Source organism: Pleurodeles waltl, chromosome 6, assembly GCF_031143425.1.
Source record: "Pleurodeles waltl isolate 20211129_DDA chromosome 6, aPleWal1.hap1.20221129, whole genome shotgun sequence".
In the NCBI taxonomy this organism is placed as follows: Eukaryota; Metazoa; Chordata; class Amphibia; order Caudata; family Salamandridae; genus Pleurodeles; species Pleurodeles waltl.
Window position 1 is genome coordinate 1,693,330,837 of NC_090445.1, and position 15,272 is coordinate 1,693,346,108.

General features: G+C 42.4%; 1 protein-coding gene across 1 annotated transcript in view; it reads left to right on the forward strand.

Annotated features, from left to right (window-relative positions):
* The window catches only part of LMX1B (LIM homeobox transcription factor 1 beta), a 206,031-nt gene that overhangs the window by 72,208 nt on the left and 118,551 nt on the right, over positions 1-15,272 (forward strand).

A 15,272-nucleotide genomic window follows, 5' to 3' on the forward strand; every position in this document is an offset into this window, starting at 1 on the left:
GTTAAGAGTAGATACCAAGCCAAGATCAAACTCAAGCCACTGAAGCCAAGAGTATTGTAATCACATAGTCCCAGAGCTACCAAAGATCGGTTGTGTCACTCAGTCTGGGACCCAGAGGGACTGATCATTTCTCTAGAAGAGGACACTTTGGGGTGTATCTGTCCATATGCTGTCTGAAACTGACAAACTCGTACTATTGAGTTTTTCAACCACAAAGGAATGTCCAGTGTGCCACCTGCCAACTCACAAAAAGTTCACATTGGAACTTCCATTTTCACCTTTAATGCAAACTCTGAACACTTTAATGCCAGCTCTAGATATGAGTTGGGCATTTGCTTATCCAAAATATACATTTGCTTTATTGTATTATTTTTTTCTGGTACTGGGGCAAACCATGGGTTGCTTGAAAGAGTGGAGGTGTAGACAGGTAGTGGGGAGGTGCAGGGAAATAGCGAGAAGGTGTAGACACATATGACAGCGTGAATGTCACAAAGGGCCGCCGGTGCCTGTGCGTTGGGGAGAAGAAGCTGAAGGCATTTCAGAAATGTTGAGTCTTCACCAATGCCTTGAGTTTGAGGAAGATGGCTTCACAGCAGAGGGATGCAGGAAACAGGCTCCAGCGGGAAGGGCCTTGTGAGTGGAGTGTTGTGTTTGTGTCTTGCCGGATAAATAATGGGAAAGTCTGGCCAGCCAGCCTTACACTTCTGGTTAGTAAGGTAGCAGTAGTTCACAGATGTGTTGTGTTTGAGGTACAATGCGCAGACTTTCTCCATCCCTGTCCAGTGCTTCCTGCGATTAAATGGAAGCAAATGGATCCCTGGAAGAGAAGGAGCATGGGTTACTCCACTGGTGCTGTTCTTCTCGAACCAGCCTCACTCTAGGTAGAGCAGATCTATTGTGAGTTATGACGGCCTTGAAAGGACCGGCCAAGGTGATGAGCATATCACCTTTAGGTTTTCCTACATTTATCATGAGACATAGAAGTTCTGTCATTGTCAGAATGTATATCTTAAAAACCTAGAACCAAAAATCCTGCCAGCCTGTCTAGTGAAAGTGTCCATATTATAGATGTCATTGTAGTGTGTTTTGTGCTCCAAATCCCTCTATCTCATTATTTTGCTAAGTCAGCTAAAATATTACATTACTAAAGTTAATTATCCCATGTTCCACCTTGCAACAGCTTTCAACTCAGGTGAAAAAATAGGTAACCCCTTTAATACTCTGAAACAGGAACATTTGTACCATTTAGACAGATTAAGTGTCCTTCTTCAGATATGGATGTTGTGTCTGTTTTTAAATTATGATTTTTCTGCCTGCATTCAATACTGATGCAGCCAGACCTTGGCTGGGATTGTCGCTGAATAATATTTTGGACAGAATCTCCTCCAAGATGAAATATAACTGTTCTGCAGGGTTACATATGAATGCTGCTCATCTTTGGATGCAAAAAAGTCACATTTTTATTAGAAAACAACACTTTAATTACCCAATTAAAGTTGCTGCCATCAACGATCCCTGGGGCAAACGCTAATAACACATCTAGCGGAACAATAGTAATCATGTTTGAGATGCAAAGTAATTATTGGCGAGATGTTTACTAGACAGATCCAGGACACCTCCTGCTTTTGCATCCCCTGGCATTGGGGATTACAAAGGTCTGCGGGGCAAGAGTAACGCATATTACTGTCACAGTGAAGAAAAAATCCCAGTTCTGCCGCAGGATGCGCCGGGGGAGGGCCGGGATGAGCGCTCAATAGTCAAATTTCAGTCGCTGAATATTTAATGAAGCCTGCAGTGTTTATTTGGTTTGCCTGTCGATTTTTATCGTTCTGTCAATAGCTTCTCATATGTGGCGTGCGGATGATCTTTAGCAGCACGTCCCGCAGGAGCCAAGGCGATAAACGCAATTATGGATTTTATACTGCGATGTCTTTGATATTTCCACTGATCTAATTTGCAGTCTGGTAGTTTATTGTTTGGCATTTTAAGCGGCGTTCGAGAGCTATGGTAAATTTGATTTCCGTTTATAATTTGGGATAACCTCATTAAGGCTCGGCGCATGTTGGCATAGATCTTAGGTGAACAAAGCATGCTTGCACGAATGTCCAAAGAAGAGACATTCATTTTGTAAATGGTTTGTTAAATGAAATAGATTCAAGGACAGCTTTTGAATATTCGCTTAATAATGATTGCGTGCAAGTTTGTGATGAAACATTTGAAATCTAAATTTTTTAGGAAGAAATGCACATAATACTGAATTTCCACTTTTGTCCTTTTCAACTTGGTTACATTGGCAACAGACAATACTAAACACTGCTTGTAAAAAGAGTATTGTTTTGCACTGAGCTTGATGTTGGTGAATTTTTTACTTTTCGTTTTGGCATGTGTGTCTTCAAATATCTTTGATAATCCACACTCAAGATTGTTACTATCAACAAATTTCAAAGTCAAAATTACGTAGAATCCGCTGGTTGGTACTTCTCGGTATTGTTTTACGCTCCCACAACATTTCTATTGTTCACTTACTCAGGAGTTAAACTTTTGAAATAGCTCAATAAAGTTTTTAATTATACACCAAGTCAGAAACAGTTTAACCTCCGGGATTTCCCTAATAAACAGCATTAAGTAATGAGCAGTGCAAGATTTATTTCAAAAGTGGCTTTTTCAATGGTGCAAATCTGCTATTAGAAAATCAATACACAGGACATTTTCTCTGACGGCTTCAAGCCATTTCACATAGTTTGCCTTAATTTTTTTTTCCTTTGAATTGACATTATCCTTAAATTCTGTTTGCTTTCTTAGTTTGGATTCAAACTCCATAAATCCATTTAAAACCCCAAGTGTCTTTGGTTACTATGTTGCACAATTTGTTGTCTTATTTTGTTGTCTCGTGCTGTTTATTTATGTATTTGGGTAAGGTTGTGGAACCGAGTTCACCCTTGCAGGCCCAGGCTAGGTCTCACCCATGGCAGTGAGGCTGGCCCAGTAAAGACTCCTCTCTCTGAAAGATTAAAGCATTGCTCGTCTCTTTCAACAAAGGTGTGAACAGAAAGCCAGTCAGTGTAATAAATCTTTCAGAGTGCCAGAGAGGGAGCATTCTTTGTGGTTTGGAGTAGGAGATCTTCTGTAGATACAAGGCACAGGACTTGTTCAGGGAGTTAACAGCTCAAGAAACATTGACAAAATTAACAATTTTGAGGGCAGGCAGCAATAAATCCAGTGTGTAATAGATACTTTTAAACCATACACACATGCATTCCATACATTAACTGTTGCACTTGTTGGTGTTCACATAAATCACCTGGAAGGGATGTGAATGAAGACGGCAGATGGTGTGTTCCTAAATGCATGTTTATGATATAGGTGTGAATTTCCTCTTAATTGCTATCCTTACATCTGAGCAATTATGCATATGTAAATTATCATTTACTTGATGTGTAACAACGTAAAATTTGTATGTACAGAAAAAGCCGAAGGCGGAACATGTGTCTCTATGCAAAGAACGTTTAGTGCGTACGAAGGAGGTCGTGGATGCAGGGTGTAGAAAGATGTGCATTACTGTAAACCTCTCAGTCAAGGCAATGTGCATTGAAGGGGAGGTATTGTCAATATCGTGTGAGCTAATGTGCATCTCAGTCCATTGTGAAGTGGGACGTGTAAAATGTGGTTCTCGGATGCCATCAATTTATAATACATTGGAACTACCATACGCTAATATGCACCAGTTGGAGTAAATTGTGCATATCTCACTGTGTCTAACGTAAAGTGGGCCTTTAACTTCCACAAAAATTGATGATATGGGAACATGTAACATTTAAAAACCTGGGGTGTATTTCTCTGTAATCTTAAGAATACTAGCAGTCCAGGTGTATGATTGTGAATGAGTGGAGGGGCTGCTGAGCTGGCTGTGGTTGACCACTATGGATGCACCAGGAGATAACAGCTGTCACCCCTGGTCCACATGTGGTGGTGGTGGTGGGGCGAGGAGATGTCTGGAGGTGAGGGCATAGCGCTACTTTAGGAGCGCGCTTGTATTCTGTGCCCACCCTTCCCTTTAACAATAGAAACCAGGCGCTATGGTCATTTCTTGGGACATTCTTTCTTCTTCCCTGCAAAAATCTGAGGTGTGCAGTTTCTTTTTCAATACAGATAACAACATCTTTCTTCCAAAGATTCTCGTCTTTGTCAAAGAAAATGCACAGTTTGCCGGAAATTCGACTTAGTCGCCCTTGAAGAAGTGTTTAAGAGGGAGGAAGGTAACCTCTGCGGGAAGGAATACCGGGGCAGGGGAGTTCGCGGCAGAGCGCCACTAATGACGCAAGGCTTGGACTCCTAGTACTTGGGGGATGATGGATGAGTGTTTTTCACACAACACTCCGCCAGCAGCCTCCTTTGGCTCTTGAGAATTTGTCAAGACGTTAAGTGGACAACCGCAATCAACAGTGAAATGAGACCTGTGTAATCTGATGTTCCACTTAGAAAAGCAAACATTACTCCCGCCACCTGATGGAAGGCTGAGCCAGTCCAAAATGGAAGGGCCCCCAAGCCACGGTAGACCCGGTCTCCGCAGCTCATCATGGGATATGCATGCTTCACTGCAACCACAGATAATGCAGAGCACCAAGTGCATTTAAATGCACAGAAACATCTATATATATCTGTGAGTGCGCGTGTGTGTGTGTAGACACACAGGCACACACGCATATATATAATTGCATTTATATATATATATATATAAGAATGCATATATACATGTATATATGCACAGCAATACATATATATATATATGATATATATGATATATATGTATATATCATATATATATATATATATATATATATATATATATATATATATATATATATATAGATATATTTACTCTGTCAAATGAGTAACCGAGGCACATAAATTACTATGGGTGGGACTTCTTGGGAATTCGTGATTTATGAATTCAATAAAAAAAAACTACATATCCCAAGCAGGTAACACTGGAAGGTGCATAGTATAAGTTGTGGCTACACCCAAGCATTCCTTTCTAATGTTCAATGGTAATGAGGTGTGGGGATTTAATGCATCCATGTGTATATATTTAAAGAAAGAGAGAAATTTTCCTCTGTAAATATTGTGACTTAACAGTTTAACTATTTTCCACAAATTTGAGGTAAACAAACTACATTTACATGTTTTAGGCAAAGATCTATGAGGTAACCCACCATTAGCAGAGACAATCTAAAAAATATGTTTCCACAATATTTTTTTTCACCTGCAAGAGAAGTTTTGGAAACTTTGACAATAAATATAGCCTGTAGGCTGCCGACTGATAAATCTTCACTGTTGACATCTCTATTTTGCACACGACTCATGCATATAGATAGACAGTTGGAGAGGACACATTGACAAATAAATGAGATCAAGATATACCTTTACATAGACATCTACATTGTTTTTATAATGCAGAAGGTCATTTCCCTAAGTTAATGCTCAGCGCCTGTGGGCTGGAGAAACATGTTTACAAACAATGCAGACGGTGCATGGTAAGGTACACAGCCGCGCACAGATTTGGCAGGCGGCTTTGAAGGCGGAGACGTACACATGTAATTTAACCTGTTCCCACCCGATCCGCTTCCACAGAATACTTAGAATTGCTGGAAGGATTACCCAGCTGAAATTGAATGCCCTGCATAGCATTGAAGAAGACAAAAGTCGCCTCCCAAGGGCCTTTGGCCTCATTAGGACCACAACATAAGATGCTCCATGCTTTCATGCAATGGACAAGATTCCATCCTCCAGGGTTTGACGTGAACGCCAATAAACCAATGTTTTAGCTGCAAGGAGGTCCTTGATAGATATAATGATTAAGGGAAATAAGATCTAGCCTGTTTCTTTTTTTTAAATCAAAACATACTGCCTGTTTGCTTGTTGTCTTTTGGGGTTGATCGGAATTAAGAGTGGAGAATGTAACATTTGCCCACAAAGACTTGTGAAGTTCAAACTTCAGAAAACTTCAAATGCAGGTTGTACCTCATTAAAAAAAAAGGTTTAACAATAAAAATCATGCAAAACCCCTTTTGTTAAATGAGATTCTCCGAGTGGAAGCCAAAGTGAAGGTAAGAGTGGAATTTTACTCCCGTTGGCGGGTGCCTCCCCCTAACCATTGCCTGAGACATTAACTCACAAGCAGGTCACACACTTTTCGGACAAATATGAAATATCTAACTACACAAAAAGTGATTTTTTTCAAATGGTGAAAGTTCACACACAGATGGATTCTCCATCATCTTAATTTTGGGTTAGGATTTGCACCAGGGAGTCTTTCAGATTGGCCATCCTGCAGCAATAGGCAAACACACACAGACCCACAGTCGCATGGCTTTTCATCTAGAGGTAAAGCCGCACCCTTGATATACACACAAAGGTACTCCTGCGAAAAGCAGAAGTAAGATATTCTCACAGATGGAAGATGAAATGGGAAACACCCCTATTTAATAGAGGAGTAGGACTAGAGAAAATATGCCCATAGAGAAAATATCTTCATTGTTAAGATAAAAATTGTAATTGTGAATGTACAAAAATTCATATAATTTACAGCTGCAGCTTTGCAAACTAGTGGCATTGCTGCATGAGTACGTTTTGTGAACTGGATGCTCCTCGAAATCTGTAATGGTTGTAGATTATCAGCCTAAGCACTTGTCCATAATCAAGGCTTCCAGGCACCATTTGAACACCACTGCGTTCCGGTGTTTTAGCCTTGACCCAGCTCAGCTTTACCTGTGTTTCCAGCTTCATGTGATGCCATAGATGGGCATTGAGTGAGCGTCCTACAGCCTCGGATTGTTCAGCTGTTGTTCACATGTTGCTTCCGCTCACCTCTGTGTACGTCATACATCAACATCTTATTCCACTGCAGCCACTGTGAGTGACATTATTCTATCTCCCCAAAGTGCACACTCGCGTAAACACTAGCTCACTTCACTCTCAGGGTGTTGGGCCAATCCTCTGCAATGCATTCTTCTTTCCATTCTTTATCCTTTTTTATTTTTAAGACTTGCTTGTGTATTTAAAAATATGCCCCTCATTACGCCCCTGGCGGTCTTAAGACTGCCAGAGCCACTGCGGATGTCGGACCGCTGCCAATGTGGCGGTCTGACAGCCACATTACGACCGTGGTAGTTGTGCCACGGACGGACCACCAGCACCGCCACTTCTCCCCTACTGGAGGGGCTGGTGGCGCTGGTGGTCCTAATTTGCCAGGGGAATGCTGCAAGCAGCGGGGGCCTGGGGATTACGACCCACCTCTCCACCGGCAATTACATGGAGGTAGTACGGCTGGCCAGGTAAAGGCTGGGAGAGATGGGGTGCCGGAGGCCCCATGGGTGTCTCTGCACTGCCCATGCACTTGTCATGGGCAGTGCAGGGGCAACCCATGGCCAGCCCCGTCGCGCTTTTCTGCTTTACAGATAATGAAAAGCGCAACGGGAACGGGCACACTCTACACCGCAATATTGCCGCTGGCTCGATTATGAGCCAGCATCAGTGTTTTGGGCTGTTTCCCGCTCGGCCAGCGGGTTGAAACTCTGTTTCCTCCCACTTGCCCAGTGAGAAACTTGTAAAGGGGCCCGCAGGAGGGGGACCGCACTGTCGGTAACCTGACCTCTGGAGTTTGGCGGCCGGCCTTTTCCATCCGCCAAACTCTTAATGACCCCCTGTATCTTCAGATTAAAGCAATCGAAAGCCAAGAAATGCTTTTCTTTATACCATAAAGATTTGTTTTATTGTGATGTGCATTTAAAATAACCCCTGCCTTCTAGGAAGCACCAATACTCTTCTATTAAAATTATATCCAGTGGTTTATTTTTTTACATTTAAAATTCATATTTGCAAACAAGTGGTTGTCATGTTTAAGCAGTCATGGTTTCCTTTTAACTACTTTTTAAAAACTTTTGTGGCTTATGCTTGAATCAAAATTAAAAACTAGCTCTCCTCCTCCCTAGCCCAGGCGGGCCTCTTGGTTCTGCGAGTGTTGGTTTGATGTGTAGCGCATCTTGGCTGTTGGTCCCTGAGGCCTGGACCAATGAGATTTCTTGGAACATTGGGTCTTAAAGAGACATAAAGAGTGTGACATTGTCTGTGCTGGCTTTAAAATGTTACACACTACAAACGCCATACGTCGTGTTTTGGCATGAATGATGCACAAGCAAGGGATTATTGTGTAAAGTCAAAAGTGAAAACAGCAATTGTAATTCCAAAGCAGAACCCTGTCTGGTGCAAAATAGAGGTTTGTATGTCAGGATTGTTTCTCCACAAGAGTTTATGAGTATCCCACACGTGCACTTTTTGTCCAAAACCAACCTACACCTCCAGAGGCCCGCACCACACACTCACTTTAGAAGCGGGTGTAAAGACATTTATACATATTGTAATGCAAATGTTCCCTGTCACTGATACTATGTATACGCTACTGAGTAATGTATTATTTAGGTTGTATAAATATGATATGTGGATGTGTGACATCATTCAAAACAGAAAAGTGATGTTTAAGGCATATTGATAACAGTGCTTGTAGGATTAGTGTGCTTGTGAATTGCTCTGGAAGTTATTTTGCAACCAGTCTATCCTGAGAGCTGGTTTATTGAGGATTGCTCCATCAATAGCTTTAATAGAAATGTGCATCACTATTCCATTATCAATTTAAATATTAAAATAGTAGGAGTAGAAGTTATTATCCCAAAAGTATTTCAGACTCAAACAGCTTCTTACTTAACATACACACACAGACACACGCACACAGACACACGCACACAGACACATGCACAGTGGCTAACTCCAGCCTCTTCTGCTCTCTTGCCCACACATACTGTTTCTCTATCACACACACTTCAATGCTGTCCCTTTCCCTCCCAGTCACATTTGTCACTCACATGCATTAGCACACACTTGCTCTCTCGCACAAAAACACCACACACACACTTTTGTTGCAGAATAAAAAGCTATTCCTCATTCCTAGTGAAGTAGTTTTAAATGGGAAAGCAATTGCAATTATTGAAAATTTTTCATTCTGTCGTAAACATATGTTTTCAACGGAATACACCTTTTTTACATTCCCCGGAATCCACAAATGGAATCTTCGGAGGTGTAAATGTGCCTACAAATGTGTATCTTTCGGCCCTGAGTGTAGAGAAATCAGCACTTGTAAATACTACTCAGAAGTTAAGATGTGCCACTCAAAGGTGTGATTCACCAGTACATTCTGAGACTTCCCACCAAGATGTCTATTTGTGGACATTCCTAAACTGTGATCCATCCCCTCTCCACTCTGGAAATGGTGAGAGATTTACTCCAGTAAAGGACTGAATTAACTCCCCTTCACCTATGAGAAAGGAAAAGGATCACACCTTCATTTGGGTGGGGTGTAGGGAAGAGCTTTGACCAAGGGAAAAGAGTTTCCCCTTAGAGAAAAAAAGAAAGCAAAAGTGTGGTTGCACTGGGGACCCCATTCCTGAAATACAGATTTCTCCACAATTAGGAACCGTGTACTGGGGGGAATAGGAGCCCTTGCGAGTCGTCACATGACATTCCCAGAACTACGCATGGCGTTTTCCAGGTGTACATCTGAGATTATTTGTAAATTTCTAGAAATATTGAATCTTGTCCGCTCATAGCCTTAAATCTACTGATGACACTTGCTACTTTTTCCATTGATTAAGGCACATATTTCATTTTCAAATTTGGATCCTGTTGCATTCAAAATTGCTTTCTGTAAATGAAAGGTGTATTGGCCTAGCAGACCCTCTTCGGATGCAACGCAACAGTAGCAGGGGGGCTTATTGTGTACATCTCATCTCAGCTGATGCCACATGTCGGGATCTATAAGTAGGCAGTCTGTGCAACACCCAGTGTATCAGCTAGTCACTGTGTTTTCTCTGTTGGGAGTATTGGCATGATTACATGCAAAAGACACCCCAATATGCTACTTATGTGCTGCACTCGGTTTAATAATTAGTTGACTATATATCTCGCTCTTCAGTCTTCCCACAGGTATAATATATTACCTTGTGCATTCAGAGGCCAATTTACTAAGGTAAGAATCTACAATAAAATGTATTCCCACAATAGATAAGCAGGTGGAAAGTGCAATTACAAGAGCATTGAAAAATGTATTTTCTAATGACAGTGGCATAACACTCAATGAAAATGGAACCCTCATTGTTGTGGGCTCTCAAACGAATTTAGAAAACAAGTTTGCGGACACCAGTTTCCTCCCAGCCGATGTGGTAGATCTAAAAAATAAAGACAATTTAAAAAGAAGACAAAACAATTGGAAACTACTCCCTAAGGCTGAAGAGAAAATAATGCAATTTTTTTTCAGGGCATGCATGACGACACAACATCACCTACAGACACGCCCCAAAAATCCCTGTGGGTTCTCGTGCACCTGAATGTGGGCATTCACCCGCCACTGCCTGAATTCCAGGCAGAGTGAATGCAGTAGGAATGTACCTTAGGGTAACACAATACTACGCCAATGAAAGAGTATCATTAAGTAGGTTTCTAGCAGCACCTGCTATTACTACATAGAGGCAAAGCACCTTGTAGGGCGTTCCTCCCCACGTCTCCGCTCCATAGTAGCAAGATGATTTAGGGATGGACAAAGGGATGGAACCTTATTGTTTCCTTCAAAGAAATCACACAAAATAAATTAATTTTGATAAGAGTGTTTGCCTCTTTCTTCGCATATTGTAATTTAAGACCAGCCTGAAAGCGCAACAGGTGTTATTGTTTATAAATACAATACTACATTCATAGCAGAACAACCTGTTCAAATCTGTGGCATCTCCAAGAGGCCCTAGAGGTGAATGACTGCTCAGTGACATTTTTTTGCCTAGCTTAACCTATTGTGTCTCATGAAAGCTTAGTGACTAACCCATTTTGAGACAGAAGGGAGACTTAGCTATTGCTAAAAAAGAAAAAATTTAAAGATGACAATTCGAAAAAAGGAGAAATCTGTATACAAAGGAGGATAATTACTGAGAGAATATACTAAAATACCTCTATAAATATAGAGATTTATAAACAAAAAAGATAATTTTCTGCCTCAGAAAATTCACTCTTTTTTTCTACAGGATTTTCCTATGCAAGAAGGCAAGCTCTAGAACTCATACGGTTGATGATTTGTGATTGGGTTGAGTTTTGACTCGATTGCAAGGAGTGCAACGGCTAAAGCTTTGTGATGTTCATGAAGATGCACCTATGTCAATAATTCGTACATGCGCATTAGAGCTCCTGATGTGTTGATCAATGCAAGTAACGTCAATGCTAGCGGTGAGGTATATCAGCGTTGTTTAGTGGGCTAGGGATGATTCGCTCCCTTGCTCAAATAAGCAAGACCTTCCTTGACGAGACACTTGTGCTAAGCTCTCAGCATCCAAGACCCTGAAAAGAACAAACTGTGAACCTGATATTCTCCACAGGCCTGGTAGTCATGACCTATGTACATTTTGTACCCGAAGCGCTTTGAGGTTTGGGTAACACTGTCCGTACTTTCTCTCTCGCACCCCTACCCTATCCGCAGTCTTCCTCATTCATGAGCGTATGGGACTGGACAGTAAAATCAAGTCACACAAAGATCTTCCAGTCCATCAAGGATGCAGAGTCAGCAGGACAGGAGGGCCCGGGGATATCTCACAATGCGCCAGGCGGGAGGTGCGGCCTTCGCTCTCCTCAACTCTAGTCTTATAGTTTAATCATGGGGGAGGACCTCTGGCTTGGTACTGTGCAATAATGAGGGAGTAGAGCAGAGGTCTTGAGGGGGAACCAAGAAAAACAAAAGTCAGCAGCAGAGAAAATTTGGGGTCTTGCATGCCTTGTGCAAGAAACTATGGAGGATACCTAAAAAACATAAAACTTAATTAAGTGGGAGCAAATTGCGACGTTGTTTGACACCACATCATCATTTTTAACCACACGTGTCTACGGGTCTGGTGTCTGCCAGGTCAACTCCCTGTGGCACCGAAAATTAGCTCAAGAGGCAATTGAAACAGATATTGTTTTCTTTCTCCGCTTAGATATTAGCGGATGGCGGGATTTTTGCTCTGAGTGCTTTTTATGCTATTTGCATCCGAAGTTGCCTGTTTTTCCTCCAGGATGCGTAAAGGCCAGGGCTGGGCGAGATGAAGATGCCAGCCATACCTATTTTAAACGCAGGCGTGATGTTTCATAGCCCATAGAGGGATAATTACAAAGTCGAGAATCACAGATTCTGCGGCCCTCCATCCCTGGAGCACACTTAGGAAAGCAGCCTGTGTCATGGAGCCAATTTAGATAATGATCCTTATAGAGATAAACGGAATTGTGTATTACAGGTAATTGGGCCTGCAAAGACCCAAATGACATGGAGGAACACACAGATTCACAAAACCGAGAAGCCGCCTTATGAAAAGAAGGCCGTGACTTCCAGTCGTGCGCCCGAACGCGCAGCGGAACCTTTGGGTACCAGTCGTTCGGCTATTTTCGAATATGTGTTTTTTCTCTAACCTCTGAGTTCCACCCACACATATTTCAGAAAATTTGACACGTATTTGTAGTCCAACTTTGCCAATTTCCCAGTAGAAGGATTACTTTATGTAGAATTCAATTTTTGGCATGTGTGAGCGATTCCCATACAAGGCACTGGGGTGGGGGTTTGAGGTCCTCACGTTGGCAAGGATGAGGTTAACAGGAAGCCTTTGGAAAGCCTTAACATTTAACTTGTAAAATCAAAGATTTGAGAGAGTGAGAGAGAAGAAGAGAGAGAAACTTTCTGTTGAAAATGGCCTTGGGCTCCCAGATAACTGATCCACAGAGAGGCCTCTCCTTTAAAGTGTAGCAGCGTCCTCTCACCAAAGGCGGAGATTACTTGCTGAGTAGATTATCTCTTAGGAGATAAAATGAAACCCTTCAGTTTGGAGTGGGCCATCTTGTCTGGCCGATTAGTGCCTGACAAGACTCAGTTTGGTACCAGTGGCCAGCATCCATCAGCGGATGACGCAAATCCCTAATTATGGCTTCATTGGCGCCCGTAGCCCGGGCTGGCCTTCTGCGCGGCCCCCCCCGACCGGCCCAGATTAGGTCGCTCTGAGAGGAGAGCTGCGGAGGGCAGCGGCGGAGGTGTGAATGTCCCCGGATCACAGCATTAATGGCTGCAGGTTTTTGCTGCTGGGCGGGTTTTTGTCTGTCTGTGAAGACAGAGAGACCGAGGGGAAGATCGGCTGCTCTTGGGGGCGGGACAACTAAGCAAACAAAACGCAGGGGTCTGGAGTCAAGTGTTGTAATGCAAGTTACTCAGGTGGTGCATGCGCACAAAGCGTGAATCTACACGTGTGAATCCATTTGTACTAATTGGCAGTCATAGCAAGAGAAAACAAGCATTTCCAATGCACTAGGGTCTCGCATTTGTCGGAGTTACAACTGTTCACAGTTGTAAACTCCCAACCGGATTTTCCTTGCATTAAAAGAAAAAAACAGCGCGATCGCGCTGTACAGTTTACCAGCAAAAGTGCATTAACGAAGCGCTCGACTTCTGCCCAGCGAGATCGCGCTCCGAAAACAGAGAAAAAGTAGTCCACAACCCCAGCGAGCCTCGCATGTTCTCCGTACTTGGTCGCTGCGCTCGAGGAGGGCTAACCACGGACAAGGCATGACGTATGCGTGCCTTCCACTAATAAAAAGAAGGAGATTCTAACAGGCAAGCCCACGAACCAATGAAAGACACTGACGTGACGTCGACGGGGCTCCGAACCCTTTCCTAATACCTTAAGCGTCTCGCTAGCAATACGCATGCACGAGCGCATGCGACGCAGGCTCGACCCTAAAAATATGCTGATATTGAAAAGGAGCCCCAGGAAGGGTGTGGCCTGGAAAGTTCTGCACTCCCACAAATTTGTGAGAATATGGGTATCTATAAACGTATTCTCAACCCATTCGCACTGTGGAACCAAAGACTTACTCCCTTCAGAGGCAGAAGTGAAATTGTTTTCAGACAGGGAATGGGCAGGGAACATCCCCAAAACATTTAGGGCTTCAAAAGAGTTTCCACATTTGAAAAAGTATATTCTCACGAACAAAAAAAAGTGTATTTGTGAATTTTCAAATCAGCTAATATACATTTGTACATTTACCAATGTGAAAATAAATTGAATTCTCTAAAAACGTCCAGACATATTCTTAGGAAAATGTCCCGGTTCCCCAGGGAACCTCATTGAAATATTTTTAAATTCCATACTAGAGCACATTTATTCCAACTGTAGGAGGAAACATACAGGGGTACATTTCTGATTCTTTTTTTTTAATTGAGTCCTGGGTTTTAATTATTTTGGGCCACCAAGGCCTAATTGCATGACCTTCATCTCTTTACACAGTAGCAGAATGTTAAGTGGCTGAAGTAGGCCTGGTTCCACTTGAAAACTTTGACTAAGCTGCATAAGTGTTAAAACAAAGCAGGTGAGCATTAGCCATGCAGCCTAGGACATGTCATACCTGGTGAGGATGAAAAGAGGACTTGGCATGACAAACCTTTGAATGTCCATTTGCAAAGACGAATAGGGAGGCGATCAGGAGTGGTACATGGCCAGGCAGGACACCAGTGTCAGACTTTCAAAAATGTTCAAGCCAACCATTTGCTGTATGAGCAGGGCCACTGGAATTATGCAATTGTGTGGCCAAAGAGATTTTCACATAATTACAGATGTGCCACATTTCCCACATAATCCATCATCGGCCGCATAATCTGCAGATTTTAACAAAAGAAAATTTGCATGTAGCTCAAACGGATCAAAACTTACTAAAAGTGCAGCGACACGTGTTGCCACGCACTGAAAGACTTTTTGCAAAGCTGGACTGCTCTACGTTTTGTTGCTTATTTCTACGTTTGTGTATTAAAAGGGTACTAACAAGGTGCAAGCAATGCCGAGACAGCACTATAAAGTCTAGAAATGTTGACATAATGAAGTATTATTACAAAATGTGGCACATTATGCTGCATAATTTGCCTTTTCCTGTTGCATATTTTACTAAACCCTGAGGTATAATTTGGCCCCCCTCATGCCGTATAATTCCAGTGGCCCTGTGTATGATCCCTGACTTTTAAGGGGTCGTTTGGTCACAGTTCAGTTGTTGGTCCTTCCAGCTCTGAAAGCATTCCCTCTACCCTTCAGTCCACCTGGAAAATGCCAGAGTAGCAGATTGAACAGATTGGGCTAGGTCAGATGACTTGTTTCATAAATAATTCTTTTAGGCTT